Source organism: Lissotriton vulgaris, chromosome 11 (genome assembly GCF_964263255.1).
Source record: "Lissotriton vulgaris chromosome 11, aLisVul1.2, whole genome shotgun sequence".
NCBI lineage: Eukaryota > Metazoa > Chordata > Amphibia > Caudata > Salamandridae > Lissotriton > Lissotriton vulgaris.
In genome coordinates, this window is record NC_141699.1 from 802845519 (window position 1) to 802862422 (window position 16904).

Genomic DNA, 16904 nt, shown 5'->3' on the forward strand with positions numbered 1-16904 from the left:
CTTCCCCCGAGCTATAGGACGAATCCGAGAAAGTTGTAAAGTTTCTTCTCCCTCTATAGGCACCTCGACCTCGGTTGGTAAATCTACCCTGCGAGTCCTGTCGATAGTATTCGTCCTGGAGGTAGGGGTACGTCTTTTTCTTGTCGTATAATTTCAAGTCTCTTGCAAGTTTTTCCAGTTTTTTCTTTATAGTTGTTGTCTCGAAGTCTTGTATCGTGGAGACAAGTTTAGTGAGGGCTTCCTTCGAGTTGGTTAGGGTTGTGTCACTTGTTATCTCAGCCTTTAAGTCCGAAATCTGTTTAGTTAGAATGGAAATCTGTTCGTTGGCGGTTTCAATGCCTAACACCATCCAGTGTCGCGAACAATTGTTCGCGACAAAGCTGAAGCCTTCCCTAAACTTGGGGACGTCGCCAAAGATTGCTGGTTCCACTTTCACCTGTAGGCCTACAGGGATAATATTAGACTGCAAGCATTGTGCAAGAAAATGTCCATGCAGTTTCGTTCTAATGAGTTTTTTCTCTAGGCGTTCTAGGTTACTAATTTTATCATTGAGGGTGAAGTCAAGATTGGGTAAATTGGACGAAAGAAAATTATTGGTTGGATCTAAAAGAAGTTGTTTGATGTAGTCCTCAGTGTAAGATAAAATTTCTTTGTCTGCCATTTAACATTGGTTATGAATCCCAAAGGGGCGACGTTAAGTATAACTAGGGAAGGAAAAAACCTCGCAGACGAGTGTCTGCCCGAAGTATATTACAAAACAGGGTTGAACCCAAATAGTCAAAGGGACCTGGGTATATAGTTATTGTAGACAGAGGGGTCCCCAACAGATAAGGAGTAGGTAAGAGACGGGAAAAGTCAAAAATAATTTTTAAACAATTTGAACAGAAAGTAATCAATCCAAGATGTAGTTAAAATGCAGTGTTTTATTCACCATGCATTCTTTTCATCATAGTTGAAGTTATTCAATAAAGAGCAAAATACATACGTAATTGTGAATTGATTCATGTGCCCAAGTAGAAAGAGGGAGGAAAGGGGAAGGAAGTAGAGTTTATATGAAAGATGTGACTCACTTTACATTCATTAGAAACAGAAAACATACATTAAAGATTCTGGTATGAATTCAAAAAGATCCCTATCCAATCAGGGTCTTATGCAGTAAACAGAAAAATCTGGGAATTTTTCAAAAAAAGTTCAAGCTCCTATGAAGCCGTACAAATCGCGCCGGTGATAGGAGTTGATGAAGGGTAGATGAACAGTCTACGTTTCGACCCAATTGATCGTAGGGTGATTAAACCTTACAGTGCGGGTCTTCTTCAGGACAAGCGGGGGTGGGGGGTGGGCAAACCTCCTAGGGTTGAACAGAAAATGAAGGTCAGAAATTATTACGTCGAAATTAGAACGCCTGATTTGTGTAACGACTTTTTCCACTCAGAGCAATTCTATAAAGAAAGTCATTAATAAACATTGGAACCTGATCTCCGAAGACCTGGACAGCAAAGACCTACCACTGCACTCCTTTAAAAAGGCCAAGAATATACGGGACCATGTGGTTTGCTCACTCTTTGAAACCACTAAAGAACCTACTATTACTTCAATGTGGAATCTCCCACCTATTGTGGGACATTACAGATGTGGCTCCTGCAAAGCCTGTCCTGCAACCATACAGACTAGAGAGTTTATCTACAAACAATTGAGAGTCACTCTTAAATCACATACCAACTGCAATACCACTAATGTGATATATTGCATCATATGCCCCTGTGATCTACCTTACGTTGGACAGACACAGCAACGTGCAAAGGTCAGATTTCTCCAACATTGCAGTAGAATTAAATGCAAGGTACCTGGCGCCCCAATGGTAGAACACTGTATCGAAAAAAAACACGTACCTGACAGCCTGAGATGGGTCATTTTGGAACAGGTCACACTGGGCCCTAGGGGTGGGAGCCTAACCCCTATCCTGAATGTCAGGGAACTGAAATGGATCAATTCCTTCGACTCTGTAAAAAATGGCCTGAATGAGTCTGAGAATACATTTGCCCAACTTGCTAATTTGTAACTCCCAATCTGCTTTTCAAACATTACTTTACACAACCAGTATATGACTGTGCCGGTGTGGTGCATTTAACCGCCATGTTGGCAGGTTCATGCCGATCACCCAATTTTCACACTGCCTACGTTAATCTGCATAGTGTAAAATGCTTTATTTGGGTGTAGCCTTTAAGCAGTTAACCGCTGTGTGAGCAGGTTCCTGCTGATACCTATCGGATTATTGACTCTAACGCATGTAATTTGAAATGTATGCCAATGTTCTAACAGTCTTCTAGGTTTTCTGGATCTATCATTATCATTCTTTCATTTCATGTGGTATATATTTTTTCGCCGTGACAATCGGCCGAGATGCTCCGTCTTTTTAAATCCAGACAACCAGCGCGCATATCTGTTTACCAGGTCTGTTGCCTGGTTACCCGACCGGAGTCCTTTCTCAATCTCTAAGAGCCGTGTACTTAAGGCTCACCACGTCCCCTTTCAGGACACTTCCTGGTTACGGGAGACGCTTTTTCACCGCGAGACGTCCCGGCAAGCGCATAGCAGCACTGCGCTCACGGGTAAGCCGGTTCCCTCTACAAACAATTCGGTAATCGTCCTTTCTTTAGGACGTTTTACTCACAGGCACTACGATCTTTCCTCCCCAGACACGGACTGAAAGTCTTTTCAGCGTGACTTCACCCCAGGCATTCTCCCGGACTCCGGAGACGCCCGCCTCTTGAGAATCCATTTACAAGTCAACTTTGATGACTTTGGGTAAGTTGTTCTAAACGCCCATCGCTGCATATTTAGGGACGTGCTTATCTTTAGATAATTCTTTACAAACTATCTACCGTGTCTTCCCTGCAGATACGGATTTCTGACACGAGCCCGGCAGCCCTCCACCTAATTTGAGAGTTTACTAATAAATGAGGCAATACAGATAATTATGGGTAAGCTCATTGACACACCGAACACCGTTCTTTTCGAGACGTGCGTTCTCAATTAACTTGTAATTTTTCTAAAACTGTCCCCGTGTCTCTCCTTCAGATACGGATTTCCGACACTAGTTCAGCCGTCCTGTTGACCCAAAAGGCAACTCTGCCTCTAGAGCCTATTATATTACAGTTATTCTCACTTACAAGGTAGGATTATTGAGCCTGTATTAATACCATCAATGTTAAAGAGGTACCCGTTTTCCGGGACGCTCTAACTAAACTAAATTTTCCATTCCCGACACAGATTGGCCTCTCCAACTAGCAGCTCCGCCTGGGATGCCCATTATTTCACTGGGATATTAATTAGTAGCAATCTGATCACCCCCTGACCTGCAACTTTCAGCAGGTAAAGTCCTCACAGACACATTTGTCCTCATGTGTAGCCCTCAGTGTATATTCTTTTTAACTATGTTCCCGGGCGGTACCCCCCGCTACGGTTCAGATAGGGATTAATTGCCCTGTGATAAATAATTTCTGACCTTCATTTTCTGTTCAACCCTAGGAGGTTTGCCCACCCCCCACCCCCGTTTGTCCTGAAGAAGACCCGCACTGTAAGGTTTAATCACCCTACGATCAATTGGGTCGAAACGTAGACTGTTCATCTACCCTTCATCAACTCCTATCACCGGCGCGATTTGTACGACTTCATAGGAGCTTGAACTTTTTTTGAAAAATTCCCAGATTTTTCTGTTTACTGCATAAGACCCTGATTGGATAGGGATCTTTTTGAATTCATACCAGAATCTTTAATGTATGTTTTCTGTTTCTAATGAATGTAAAGTGAGTCACATCTTTCATATAAACTCTACTTCCTTCCCCTTTCCTCCCTCTTTCTACTTGGGCACATGAATCAATTCACAATTACGTATGTATTTTGCTCTTTATTGAATAACAGTTTTAGAAAAATTACAAGTTAATTGAGAACGCACGTCTCGAAAAGAACGGTGTTCGGTGTGTCAATGAGCTTACCCATAATTATCTGTATTGCCTCATTTATTAGTAAACTCTCAAATTAGGTGGAGGGCTGCCGGGCTCGTGTCAGAAATCCGTATCTGCAGGGAAGACACGGTAGATAGTTTGTAAAGAATTATCTAAAGATAAGCACGTCCCTAAATATGCAGCGATGGGCGTTTAGAACAACTTACCCAAAGTCATCAAAGTTGACTTGTAAATGGATTCTCAAGAGGCGGGCGTCTCCGGAGTCCGGGAGAATGCCTGGGGTGAAGTCACGCTGAAAAGACTTTCAGTCCGTGTCTGGGGAGGAAAGATCGTAGTGCCTGTGAGTAAAACGTCCTAAAGAAAGGACGATTACCGAATTGTTTGTAGAGGGAACCGGCTTACCCGTGAGCGCAGTGCTGCTATGCGCTTGCCGGGACGTCTCGCGGTGAAAAAGCGTCTCCCGTAACCAGGAAGTGTCCTGAAAGGGGACGTGGTGAGCCTTAAGTACACGGCTCTTAGAGATTGAGAAAGGACTCCGGTCGGGTAACCAGGCAACAGACCTGGTAAACAGATATGCGCGCTGGTTGTCTGGATTTAAAAAGACGGAGCATCTCGGCCGATTGTCACGGCGAAAAAATATATACCACATGAAATGAAAGAATGATAATGATAGATCCAGAAAACCTAGAAGACTGCTAGAACATTGGCATACATTTCAAATTACATGCGTTAGAGTCAATAATCCGATAGGTATCAGCAGGAACCTGCTCACACAGCGGTTAACTGCTTAAAGGCTACACCCAAATAAAGCATTTTACACTATGCAGATTAACGTAGGCAGTGTGAAAATTGGGTGATCGGCATGAACCTGCCAACATGGCGGTTAAATGCACCACACCGGCACAGTCATATACTGGTTGTGTAAAGTAATGTTTGAAAAGCAGATTGGGAGTTACAAATTAGCAAGTTGGGCAAATGTATTCTCAGACTCATTCAGGCCATTTTTTACAGAGTCGAAGGAATTGATCCATTTCAGTTCCCTGACATTCAGGATAGGGGTTAGGCTCCCACCCCTAGGGCCCAGTGTGACCTGTTCCAAAATGACCCATCTCAGGCTGTCAGGTACGTGTTTTTTTTCGATACAGTGTTCTACCATTGGGGCGCCAGGTACCTTGCATTTAATTCTACTGCAATGTTGGAGAAATCTGACCTTTGCACGTTGCTGTGTCTGTCCAACGTAAGGTAGATCACAGGGGCATATGATGCAATATATCACATTAGTGGTATTGCAGTTGGTATGTGATTTAAGAGTGACTCTCAATTGTTTGTAGATAAACTCTCTAGTCTGTATGGTTGCAGGACAGGCTTTGCAGGAGCCACATCTGTAATGTCCCACAATAGGTGGGAGATTCCACATTGAAGTAATAGTAGGTTCTTTAGTGGTTTCAAAGAGTGAGCAAACCACATGGTCCCGTATATTCTTGGCCTTTTTAAAGGAGTGCAGTGGTAGGTCTTTGCTGTCCAGGTCTTCGGAGATCAGGTTCCAATGTTTATTAATGACTTTCTTTATAGAATTGCTCTGAGTGGAAAAAGTCGTTACACAAATCAGGCGTTCTAATTTCGACGTAATAATTTCTGACCTTCATTTTCTGTTCAACCCTAGGAGGTTTGCCCACCCCCCACCCCCGCTTGTCCTGAAGAAGACCCGCACTGTAAGGTTTAATCACCCTACGATCAATTGGGTCGAAACGTAGACTGTTCATCTACCCTTCATCAACTCCTATCACCGGCGCGATTTGTACGGCTTCATAGGAGCTTGAACTTTTTTTGAAAAATTCCCAGATTTTTCTGTTTACTGCATAAGACCCTGATTGGATAGGGATCTTTTTGAATTCATACCAGAATCTTTAATGTATGTTTTCTGTTTCTAATGAATGTAAAGTGAGTCACATCTTTCATATAAACTCTACTTCCTTCCCCTTTCCTCCCTCTTTCTACTTGGGCACATGAATCAATTCACAATTACGTATGTATTTTGCTCTTTATTGAATAACTTCAACTATGATGAAAAGAATGCATGGTGAATAAAACACTGCATTTTAACTACATCTTGGATTGATTACTTTCTGTTCAAATTGTTTAAAAATTATTTTTGACTTTTCCCGTCTCTTACCTACTCCTTATCTGTTGGGGACCCCTCTGTCTACAATAACTATATACCCAGGTCCCTTTGACTATTTGGGTTCAACCCTGTTTTGTAATATACTTCGGGCAGACGCGAGTCTATAATAGCGATTCATAAGGAATCGCTATTACAGACTCGCAAAACGGGATTCATGTAGGAATCGCAAAAAGAATTGCGATTCCTACACATTCCTTATTTGCGATTAGCAAATTGCTAATCGCAAATAAGGAATAACTCCCCATTCATTCCTATGGGCCAAAAGGCCCATAGGAATGAATGGGGAGTATTCCTTATTTGTGATTAGCAATTAGCTAATCGCAAATAAGATAGCGATTTAAAGGGTGCCAGGGGTGTCCAAAGGACAACCTGTAGCACCCCTTAAATGCAAATCGAAACAGGTGTTGCAACATGTGTGTGCAACATGCAACTTAGAAAAATGCTTTTAAAAGCATTTTTCTAAGTTTTCGCTATTTACCACGAGGTTTGACCTCGCGGTAAATAGCGGGCCGAAATTGCGAATTCGCAATTTTTAAATGGATGATGAATTGCATTTAAGGAATCTCAAATAGAGATTCCTTAAATGTAATTCATTGCAAAATAGCGAAATCGCTATTACCGATTTTTGCATTAGGGATGATGAATCCCAAATGCAAAAATAGCACTCGCTAAGGGCCAGATTCTCAGAATCTGGCCCTTTGCGAGCCGATTTCGGCTTGATGAATCAGGCTGTTAATTTTTAAACACAGGAGGGTACTCCCATCTGCAGTTTAAATCACAAAATGGCATGAAACAGTGACTATTACCCACAATGCCGCGAGACTAAAAGACGATTTCCTTATTGAGGACTTCTTCTCCCTCTACTACTAAGGTAATTATATATCAAGCCTGGTTTATGCTGAACGAGAGTGAGGGAACATATGTAAGATATGAATCATTACCTCACATTTCATATTATTTCAGGAGAATAAAACGGTTTTAAGGAAAAAACTTTTAGCATCTGGATTGGCTTATAGAAAATATAAAGGTGCGGTACAACCACCTAAGGTGAGATTTCCCCTGGGCTTATTGGCTGCATGATAGCAACAATAAGAGTGGTAATTATTGATGCCCGTTTATAATTATGTTTCCTAGCTTGAAATTTCTACTTGATTTTTACAACGAGTTGGTACACACCACATGGTCCACACCTCAAAGAAATAGAGGAGCCATAGGAACACTAAGGCACATTATCCTTTTGTTCTCAAGGTGAGATTAACTAAATCATGGGAAGCATACCATGCCATTATCTAGTGATTAGAACACGCTAGCTAGTATGAATTTGGGACAATAGTGGAGTGTGAGAATTGGAGATGCAATAAAATGAAACAATGATCGAGGAACTGTAAGAAGGTTTGTGATTGGGCCATATATAATGGGACATATACCGAACAAGGAAAGGGTAAAATAATGTTTTAGTCAATATATTATTATTATACACTGTGATATACGTACAGAGGCAACTGTTAGATAAAACATATTTTTTTTGATCTACGAATATATAGTCCACATTTGTGACTCTATGTTACTGAATAGTTAGACTAATGAATTTATGTGTCATGTTGGTGTTATATAGTTTTAATAGTGATTTTGTTTTATAGGTGAACACTTGAAACAATTGTAAAAGAGAGTCATTAACTGGTCTTGATAAAGATAGAATAAATTAGAAAAACCATCGAAACGCGTCGATGCCCTAAACAACATACACAATCTATCTTCACAGCATTGCTGGAATAAGGAGCAAAAAAACTTACAATTTATCTTGCAATGCTAGTGAAAACTTTTATGATAATAGATGTGTTAACCTTCAAGACTAATTAGACTGGTCTGAACTTGGAACTCTCTTCTGCTGCTATACTGTATTTATTATGATATGTAATTGTTCAATTTTGTTTTAGTTTTTATGATATGTAGAGATGATTGTTCAGTTTTTTTAAATTGATGAATTTGAACTTGATTTAATGAAATAAATGTGGTATAATTTTCATTTTTGTATAGTTGTCCTTGAGTTATGTATGGTGTAATCTGCCCTTCAATTATAAATGGCACAAAAACTTACTTTAGGGTGAATGGTGAGCGAAAGTAGTGAATGTGATATAGCATAAGTCGTCAATTAGAGATTTTTCCATACTTGACGCATAGAAAAATTACCCCATGGGATTTCTTTTATTCTACTGTTGAAGTGCCCTATTCCCATTGGGTGTATAAGGGGGCTCCTCTTTATTTTAAAGAAAGGTCCTAACCATGTTGACCCGCGAAATGCAAACCCACGTGGCGGCCTATCCATATGCATTGGGTATCGCAGGTAAGTTCCCTTAAAGACCCATTCATGCAGTTAATACGGCTTCCTCTCTCCCTGTGCAGGAATTTTCACACTATGGTGCTTCATCCACCTGGTTGCAACGCATTGTTCATGCACTCCAAACTGCAGGCTGACACATTGCTCCTGAATGAGAGGGCGTGCCGGTGACCATTGCTTGCTTACCCGCTTAAAAACAAAATCAACACCCCACTCAAACTAATAACGGGTCCGTCACTGCTCAGGTGAATTTTCAATAGGGTTTATTCTGCTGAGGTATTGATCATCATGCATTGTTCCGCGGAGAGGCTTTCTTCAGTGCAAGTTTCACTAACTCAGTGATTTCGCCTGAAGGTTTGTTTTTGAACCTGGGATGACCACTCCCATTGGAATACGATCTCCACCCCTCCTTGACCTTAAAGCTGTAGTGCAAAATTCATAGGGCTAAACCATGCGCTTATCTCCCAGCTGCTTCACTTCTGAGTGTTCCCCTGCTACGATTGCCCATTCAGTAATGAGGTACTTGTCCACCAAGTGGCATCCCAACAATGTTGGCCCGCGGAATGCAAACTCGCCATTGCAGCCTGTCTATATGCGTTGGTTATCACTTTTGAGTTCCCTCAAAGACCCCTTCATGCAGATAATGCTGCTTCCTCTCTCCCCTTGCAGGAATTTTCATACTTTGGTGTTTCATCCGCCGGGGGGCAACACTTTGTATTGTTCATACACTCCAAAACTGCAAGCTGATGCGCTGTTCCTGAACAAGAGGGCGTGCTTGCTAACTGACTTAAAATCAAAATCAACACCCCACTCACAGTAAGAATGAGTCTGATACTGCTTAGGTGAATTTCGATGTAAACGCATGTATGGTAAAGGCATAAGCATGATAAAAATGTAAAAATGTAACAAGTATTACTACAGTCGCCAGTAGGTAGTTATAGTTAGTACCTAGTTTCCATTCCATAAGAAGAGTGTTTTTTCATTTGCCAGTAACTATGGCTTCATTTGATGAATCCTCACGAAATGTTCAAAACTAATTTGTCAGTCACTTCAGCTGCAGTTTTGAAAGTAAGTATGGGCGCAAAATCCGTTCCGCTCGCGGATTTTGCAGATTTTTGGCAAATTCGCAATCCGCGAATTCCCTCGAATTTGCCGAAAATTCGCGAATCTGCGAGCGGAACAGATCCGGGGGGCAAAAGTTCAAGCTTCAAGCTTGTAACTATTTTAGAATGGCGCCGGCAAGCTGCCAGCGCCATTCTAAAATAGTTACTAAGTTAGCTTCAACAGGAAGCACTAATAGAAGCAGGTGCTCGAGTTTAACTGAATCCGAGAACCTGCTTTATTTTATCTATTAGTGCTTCATGATGAAGCTAACTTAGTAACTATTTTAGAATGGCGCTGGCAGCATGCCGGCGCAATTTCAAAATAAAGCAGGAGAGGGGCAGAGGGCAGAAGGGCACAACAACGAGTGTGGCAGAGGGCAGAAGGGCACAACAACGAGTGGGGCAGAGGGCAGAAGGGCACAACAACAAGTGGGGCAGAGGGCAGAAGGGCACAACAACGAGTGGGGCAGAGGGCAGAATGGCACAAAAACGAGTGGGGCAGACGGCAGAAGGGCACAAAAACGAGTGGGGCAGAGGGAAGAATGGCACAAAAACGAGTGGGGCAGAGGGCAGAAGGGCACAAAAACGAGTGGGGCAGAGGGCAGAATGGCACAAAAACGAGTGGGGCAGAGGGCAGAAGGGCACAACAACGAGCGGTCTCGCACAAAAAAAACCAGCGAACACGCAAAGCGCTCCGCAAACACGCAAATCGCCCCGCGAACACGGAAAAAAAATCCGCAAATTCGCAAATTTTGCGGATCGCAAATTCGCAAATTCGCAAATTCGCGAATCGCGAATTCGCAAAATTCGCCCATACTTACTTGAAAGCTTCAGGGTGATCATCAAGCAGGGGCTGAGAAAAAGGGGGGTCCCCTAAATGCTTTTTCTTCATGTTAATCTCCATAAGGAAATTTTAGACATGGCTACAGCCCAAACAGATGAAAGGAATTACACTGCATTTGACAGAAAGGTAGCTCTTGGTCCGTAAAGTACTTTTTTTGTTAAACGGTGTAAATCCATTCAGTAGTTCCTGAGAGATTAAAAAAATTCTCAGATTTATAACTGGCCACGGTGGATCAGCAAACCCTCCCGATCTCGTGCCTGAGATCTGATTCTTTGCCAGCACTTCAATCAGGAAGTGTTGACAGCCATTTTGTGATTCAGTTGAACTGAGTCACAAAAAAAACTTTAAAAAAAGAAAATGGGTCAGGGTAGAAAGACCCTGACCTCCTAGGCCTGTTGAGGGGGATCCATATGGACCCCCAGGGACAAAGAAAACATTTTTCTCAAAAACATTTCGGCAAAAGTCACATTGAATACACAAACCCTGCAAAAAATTGTTTTTAAACAAAGTGCTGGCTCCTGCGCTTTGTTTAATTTAAGACCACAGGAGGGCCAGGTCACGGGGGCAATAAAAAAAATGTTAGCAGCCCTGGGGACCACCATATCCTGGGGGTTAATTGATTGAAATGCGGGGAGGCACCACCCTCCCACAGCCTGGAGATCGCCACTTGCCCGGGGTTATTTTTATCTATACTACTATAATAAAGGAGAAACTTTCAGGCTTTGAGGCGGGTAAACTCCGGAACCACTGCGCCAATCTACACACCCGATACACTGTAGAAATCGTCAGGGTGTGTAGATGGTTATAGGCTATATAAAGTTTAAAAATAAACCTTATTTAAAAAATGTATTAAAAAAAAAGTAGTCCCCCAAAGTAGCGCCGGCCGCGATGTGCGTGCTCACATCGAGGAGCGGCGTCAGAGCGGCGTCAGAGGAGCGGCGGACATGGCGCGGAGGAGGAGCGGTCACGTGAGGAGCAGCGGACAGACCAGCGGCAGTGCAACCAGCGGAGAGGCGGACATGGCTTGGGGGAGGAGCAACGGCGGACAGGCGGTGAGGAGCAGAACGGCGAGGAGCTGTCAACTCAGGAGCGGAGGCTGAGGTAAGCAGGCGGGTGTCGGGCCAGGCGGGGGACGGGGAGTTACAAAAGGCAATGTCGGGGCAGGCGGGGGTTGGGGAAGGTGGGGGATGGGGATTAACACCTCCATTGACTCAGGCCAGGCGAGGGTCGGGCCAGGCGGCAGGCGGGGGACGGGGCGGGCGGGGGCACGGGCTGCTGGGCAATGTCGGGGCAGGCAGGGGTAGGGGGAAGCCTGAAAGCTCCCGGACAAGGTCGGGACGGGCTGCTAGTTTTTAAATATAATGCATGGGGGCTTCAGCCTCATCACGCAGCCCCAGGAACCACCACCTCCCTGGGGCTATATGTAAATAAGATGTGTGGGGGCTCCACCCTGTCCTGCTGCTCTGGGGACCACCATATTTTGTCATTTGAGATGTCATCAGTGATGCCATCAGTGATGTCACTGACCATGTCATGAGTGTTGTAATATGTGAGGTCATCAGTAGTGCATTGCGGGGGCGCGAGTTATAGTTAGCTGAACTAACTATAACAAGGAATTTCACTGGTTTTGTACGAGTGAAATGTCCAACTAACTATAACGCCTCTGAAACCCATGTTTTTTCAGTGAATTTCTAAGGTTTTTTAAATGCTATTTTCTAACTATAACATGCCTGAAACCTATGGTTTTTTCAGTGAATTTCAAAGGCTTATTAAATGCTAATTTCTAACTATATCGTGCCTGAAACCCAAGGTTTTTTAAGTGAACTCCTAAGGTGTTTTAAATGCTAGTTTCTAACTATGCCTACAGAGGTAGGACATGTGAAGAAAGAAGACAATACGTATGGAAAGAAGCAAAAGAAATGCAGAAAGAAGTCCACAAAGACGAAGAAAAGTGCAGGAAGTAGCAAGACATGTGCAGAAAGAACCAACAGAGGAGCAGAGAGAGGCCTTGTTGCAAAATCATCCTGTGCCCACAACTTTTTCAGATGGGTACTGGTGGTAACTGACTCTGACTAACAAGACCTTGAGCCAGTGTTATGCTAAAAGACCCTTAGAATACAGTGAAAACACCTATATACACTTTGGAACACTATGTGTTGGTGTACCCCTATGATTAGAATGACCCCCTCTGTAAGGCCATAGTACATAATAGGGCAGGAGGATTAATACTACCTCTAAGTCAGAGGTGCAGAGATATGCTACTTTAACTAGTATTGGCATTTGCAGAGTGGTGGAGAAAGGGTGATGGGCGTCCAACCAACGCTCAAGAATTCCACTGCATAGGACGTACATTTTAAACTCCCTCAGGACTAAATTGGACTTCATCCCCCATTCCGTAGTTTGCCACGAGGCACGTTTGCAGAGTGGTAGAGAAAGGGGGCGATGGACTTCAAAGAGGTCTTAGCAATTCCACTGTGTGGGACTTACTGAAGGTAACAAGAGGGGTAGTTAGCCCCCAAGGACATCCTTTGGGGCCAACTTCCCAAACTATTACCTCCAGTCAGTCCCACACAGCAGCATTGGTAAGTGCTCGTATCAGGTCACGCCTACTTTCCCCACCACTCTACAAACTCGCTCCCTGGCATGCTCTTGGATGGGGATTGAAGTCCCCTTCACTGCTGGGGGTCCTTTAGGGGCCAACTAGCCTACCTTTCACCTCCAGTAAACCCTACACCGTGGGATTGGTGAGAGGTAGACAAAGGCCATGCCCCCTGTCTCCACCACTCTGCAAACGCGCCCTCTGGTGCGTTGTAAGAGTGGGGATTAAGTCCCCTTGAATCCTGAGGGTCCCTGGGGTCCAACCAGCCCGCTAGGTACCTCCAGTAAGCGCCACAGAGCTGCGTTGCAGAGAGATGGAAAGAAGGGCGTGGCCTGTACCACCTCTCTGCAACGCAGACCTGTGGCGCTTACTGGAGGTACCTGGTGGGCTAGTTGGCCTCCAGGGGCCCTCAGGATTGAAGGTGAATCAATTCCCCAACTTAAAATAGGCCACAGGACGAGTTTGCACACATGTCAACTCAGGCCCCAACCCCCTCCCTCCAACACTGTGCAAACACGCCCCGTGGAACGTTTTAAGTTGGGGGATTAGGTCCCCTTGAACCCTGAGGGTCCCTGGGGTCGAACTAGCCCACCAGGTGCCTCCAGTAAGCGCCACAGAGCTGCTTTGCAGAGAGGTGTAAAAAGGGACATGGCCTGGGCCACCTCTCTGCAACACAGCGCAGTGGCGCTTACTGGAGCTACCTGGTGGGCTAGTTGGCCCCCAGGGACCCTCAGGATTGAAGAGGAATTATTTTCTCCAACTTAAAACGCGTCACAGGGCGTGTTTGCACACATGTCACCTCAGGTCCCGCCCCTTCCCTTCACCACTGTGCAAATGCGCCAGTGGCACGTTTTAAGTTGGGGGATTATGTCCCCTTGAATCCTGAGGGTCCCTGGGGTCCAACTAGCCCAACAGGTACCTCCAGTAAGCGCCACAGAGCTGCGTTGCAGAGAAGTGTAAAAAGGGGTGGGGCTGGACCACCTCTCTGCAATGCAGCCCTGTGGCGCTTATTGAAGGGTACCTGGTGGGCTAGTTGGTCCCCAGAGACCCCCTGGTATTGAAGGGGAATTAATTTCCCAATTTAAAAGGCGCCAGAGGCACGTTTGCAGAGTGTTGCTGGGAGGGGGCGGGGCCTCTGGCACGAACGCTGTGTTTTTTAAATTTTATTTTTTTAAAAGGGTGGACTTGTGCCCCCGCAAATATTTTTAAAAAGCCCCCGGGGTGGTGCTCCCCCGGGCTTGGGGGAGCGTTGAGGCCCCCCACACATTAAACAAAACAAGCCCCAGTGTGTGACAGACCCTGGGGCTGCGGGAGTCATGTCCCCCCACAAATATTGATAGAAAGCCCCAGGGGTGGTGGTCCCCGGGGCTGCGGGGCCTCCCTGGGCCCCCGCAATTATAATATTGCATGCTGCCGGGACTTGGCCTACCCGGGGGCTAAATGATAACGAAGCGTTTTTTTGTTTTTTTCAGCCGAGATTCGCGCTGGGTGAGCCAAACTCGCCGATTTGTTTTTTGAAAAAAATGCTTTTTTGGGCCCTGAGCAGGCCTAGGGGGTCAGGGTGTTTCTACCCTGCCCCCTGTTCTTTTTTTTACCTTTGTTTCCCTTTTTTCTTGTGACTCGGTTCTACTGAATCTCAAGATGACTGCCAACACTTCCTGATTTTAAATATTGACAGCCAATTAGAATAAAGCTCGTGGTCGGGAAGGTCAGCGGGTCCACCGCACCTCTAGATATCGAAACTTTTATTTTTTGATTTTATCAGCAACTACTAAACGGATTTACACCATTTAAGAAAAAGGTCTCTTTCTGAACCAAGGGCTACATTTTGCCAAATTTGGTTTAATTCCGTTCAACAGTTCGAGCTGTAGCCGTGTCTAAAGTTTCCATGGAAAATAACATGGAGAAAATATGTTTTGGGACCCCTCTTTTTTCTCGGCCTCCACTTGCTGAATCACACCGAAACTTTCAAGACAGGAGCTGACCGGAGCGCCCCACGAGTTTTAAAAATTTCACGAAGATTCGGCATCCGGCGCCAAATTTATTGGGAAAAGAAAAAACGCTTGGTCCTAACTATAACTATCTTCTGGTGACTGCCAGTAGATAATATATGTATTTATTTATATGTGTAATAAGTGTTGCATTTTTAGCATGCTTATGCCTTTACCATACATGCTTTTACAACAAAATTTCGTTATAAAGGCATGAGCGGTAAAGGCATATGCATGGCAAAGTTGTAGTGGTCGCTCTAATGACCGCATTGTAATGCCATGCATGGGAATGCCTTGTGTGGTTCCATCATACATCCGTGAAGCATATGACTGACTTCTTAGTGCTACCCCATTTAACAGATCAGTGGGCAGAACCTCAACAAGATGCTAAAATCATTATTAAAAAATCTCTCAATTTTCACAAGAAGAGAGCCTGGGATCAGATCTCTGCTGCGTAGCTCTACATTCCAAAATGTGGATACCCAGGGCCAGATTGCTCTTGCAACGCAAAACAAGACATCCCAAGGGCTTAAGTGAGACTTACAAAGGCACACAAAGCCACAATTACACAGCTCTGTATTGCCTAATAAATTCAGAGTAATGCAAGGGAGCACAAATCTCTGCTTTGCATTACTCTACATTGGAAAGGAGTTTCATGGGTAGAGAATGGGCATTCCCATGCATCCACTTATGTATTTTGATGCACTTCCGGATTTACACCTGGGATTGCATCAAAATGGCATGCCTTCCCAACAGAGGTGTAACGAGGAGAAATACCTACATTTCTCCTTGTTATTTCCTCTTTGTTCATGTGCTGCATTCGGTAGCACACATAGAAAACAGATATTGCCTCTATGGGTTGGTTTTTGGTAGGAAGGTATTCCTTCCTGCAGGATAGCAATTCAGCCTGTAACACAGGCACCTTTGCATCATAGAGCAAGGGTGCCTGTGTTGGTGTTAGGCAGCACAGGGAGAGAGCTGAAATGCATCATAGCTTAGTTGATATGGTTCCTTCCTGCGCTCTCTCTGTCACGCAGCACAATGCAGCAAGTTGTCTTGCTGCATTGCGTTGCATGATATTTTGATGAGTCTGTCTCCAACAGCTTTGCATGTCTCTATGGCAGTGTTTTCCAAACTGTGGGCCACGGCACACTGGTGGGCCGCCAGCCTATATTTGGTGGGTTCCACCAAAAGACCTAGCAATAACTAAAGATACCTTTAAATTATGAATTTATCGTGCCCCATTTGCTGCCTGCCATTTAAAAGCAGGTCGAATGTCAGGCTATGTCTTCTGACAATTTGCTGCTTATTTTTTACCGTGGGGATGTTTACAATCTACTTTCACCTTGCACTCAGAGAAAGAATAGAACAGTGAATTATGTGTCAATCTTGCTGGTACAGGGAGAGCGAAGGAAAGGCTGTAGGATGACATTTTTGTGTAACTGAAACAAAGTGTAAATACCTGTAATCACATGTCTGGATAGATTTAGTGACCATTTAATCGAAAGTGTGCTCACTGGAAATGACAGTTCCCGTTGTTTTCCCCTTTCTGGTTTCATGCATGCAGAGAAGGTTATTGAAGTGAGGCTGTTCTTGGTCCTCGTAAACCTTAGCTACATTTTTTCCTCTCTTGCATCCCTCACCCAACCCATTCCTGAACGATAATCGAAGTGGGTAGACAGATTACCAGCCAATCAATCATTGCCTGGGGGATAAAGGAGCTATTGCACCTTTTTGAATCATCACACAAACAGTTTATGATCTCATCAGCGATGTGCGATTGATTCAGAGCGCACTAATCCATCTATCCCTATTCATTACCCTCTGAGCAAACATTGCTCCACGTGTCTAATATGGAAAGCAGTGCACAGACACTGAGTAA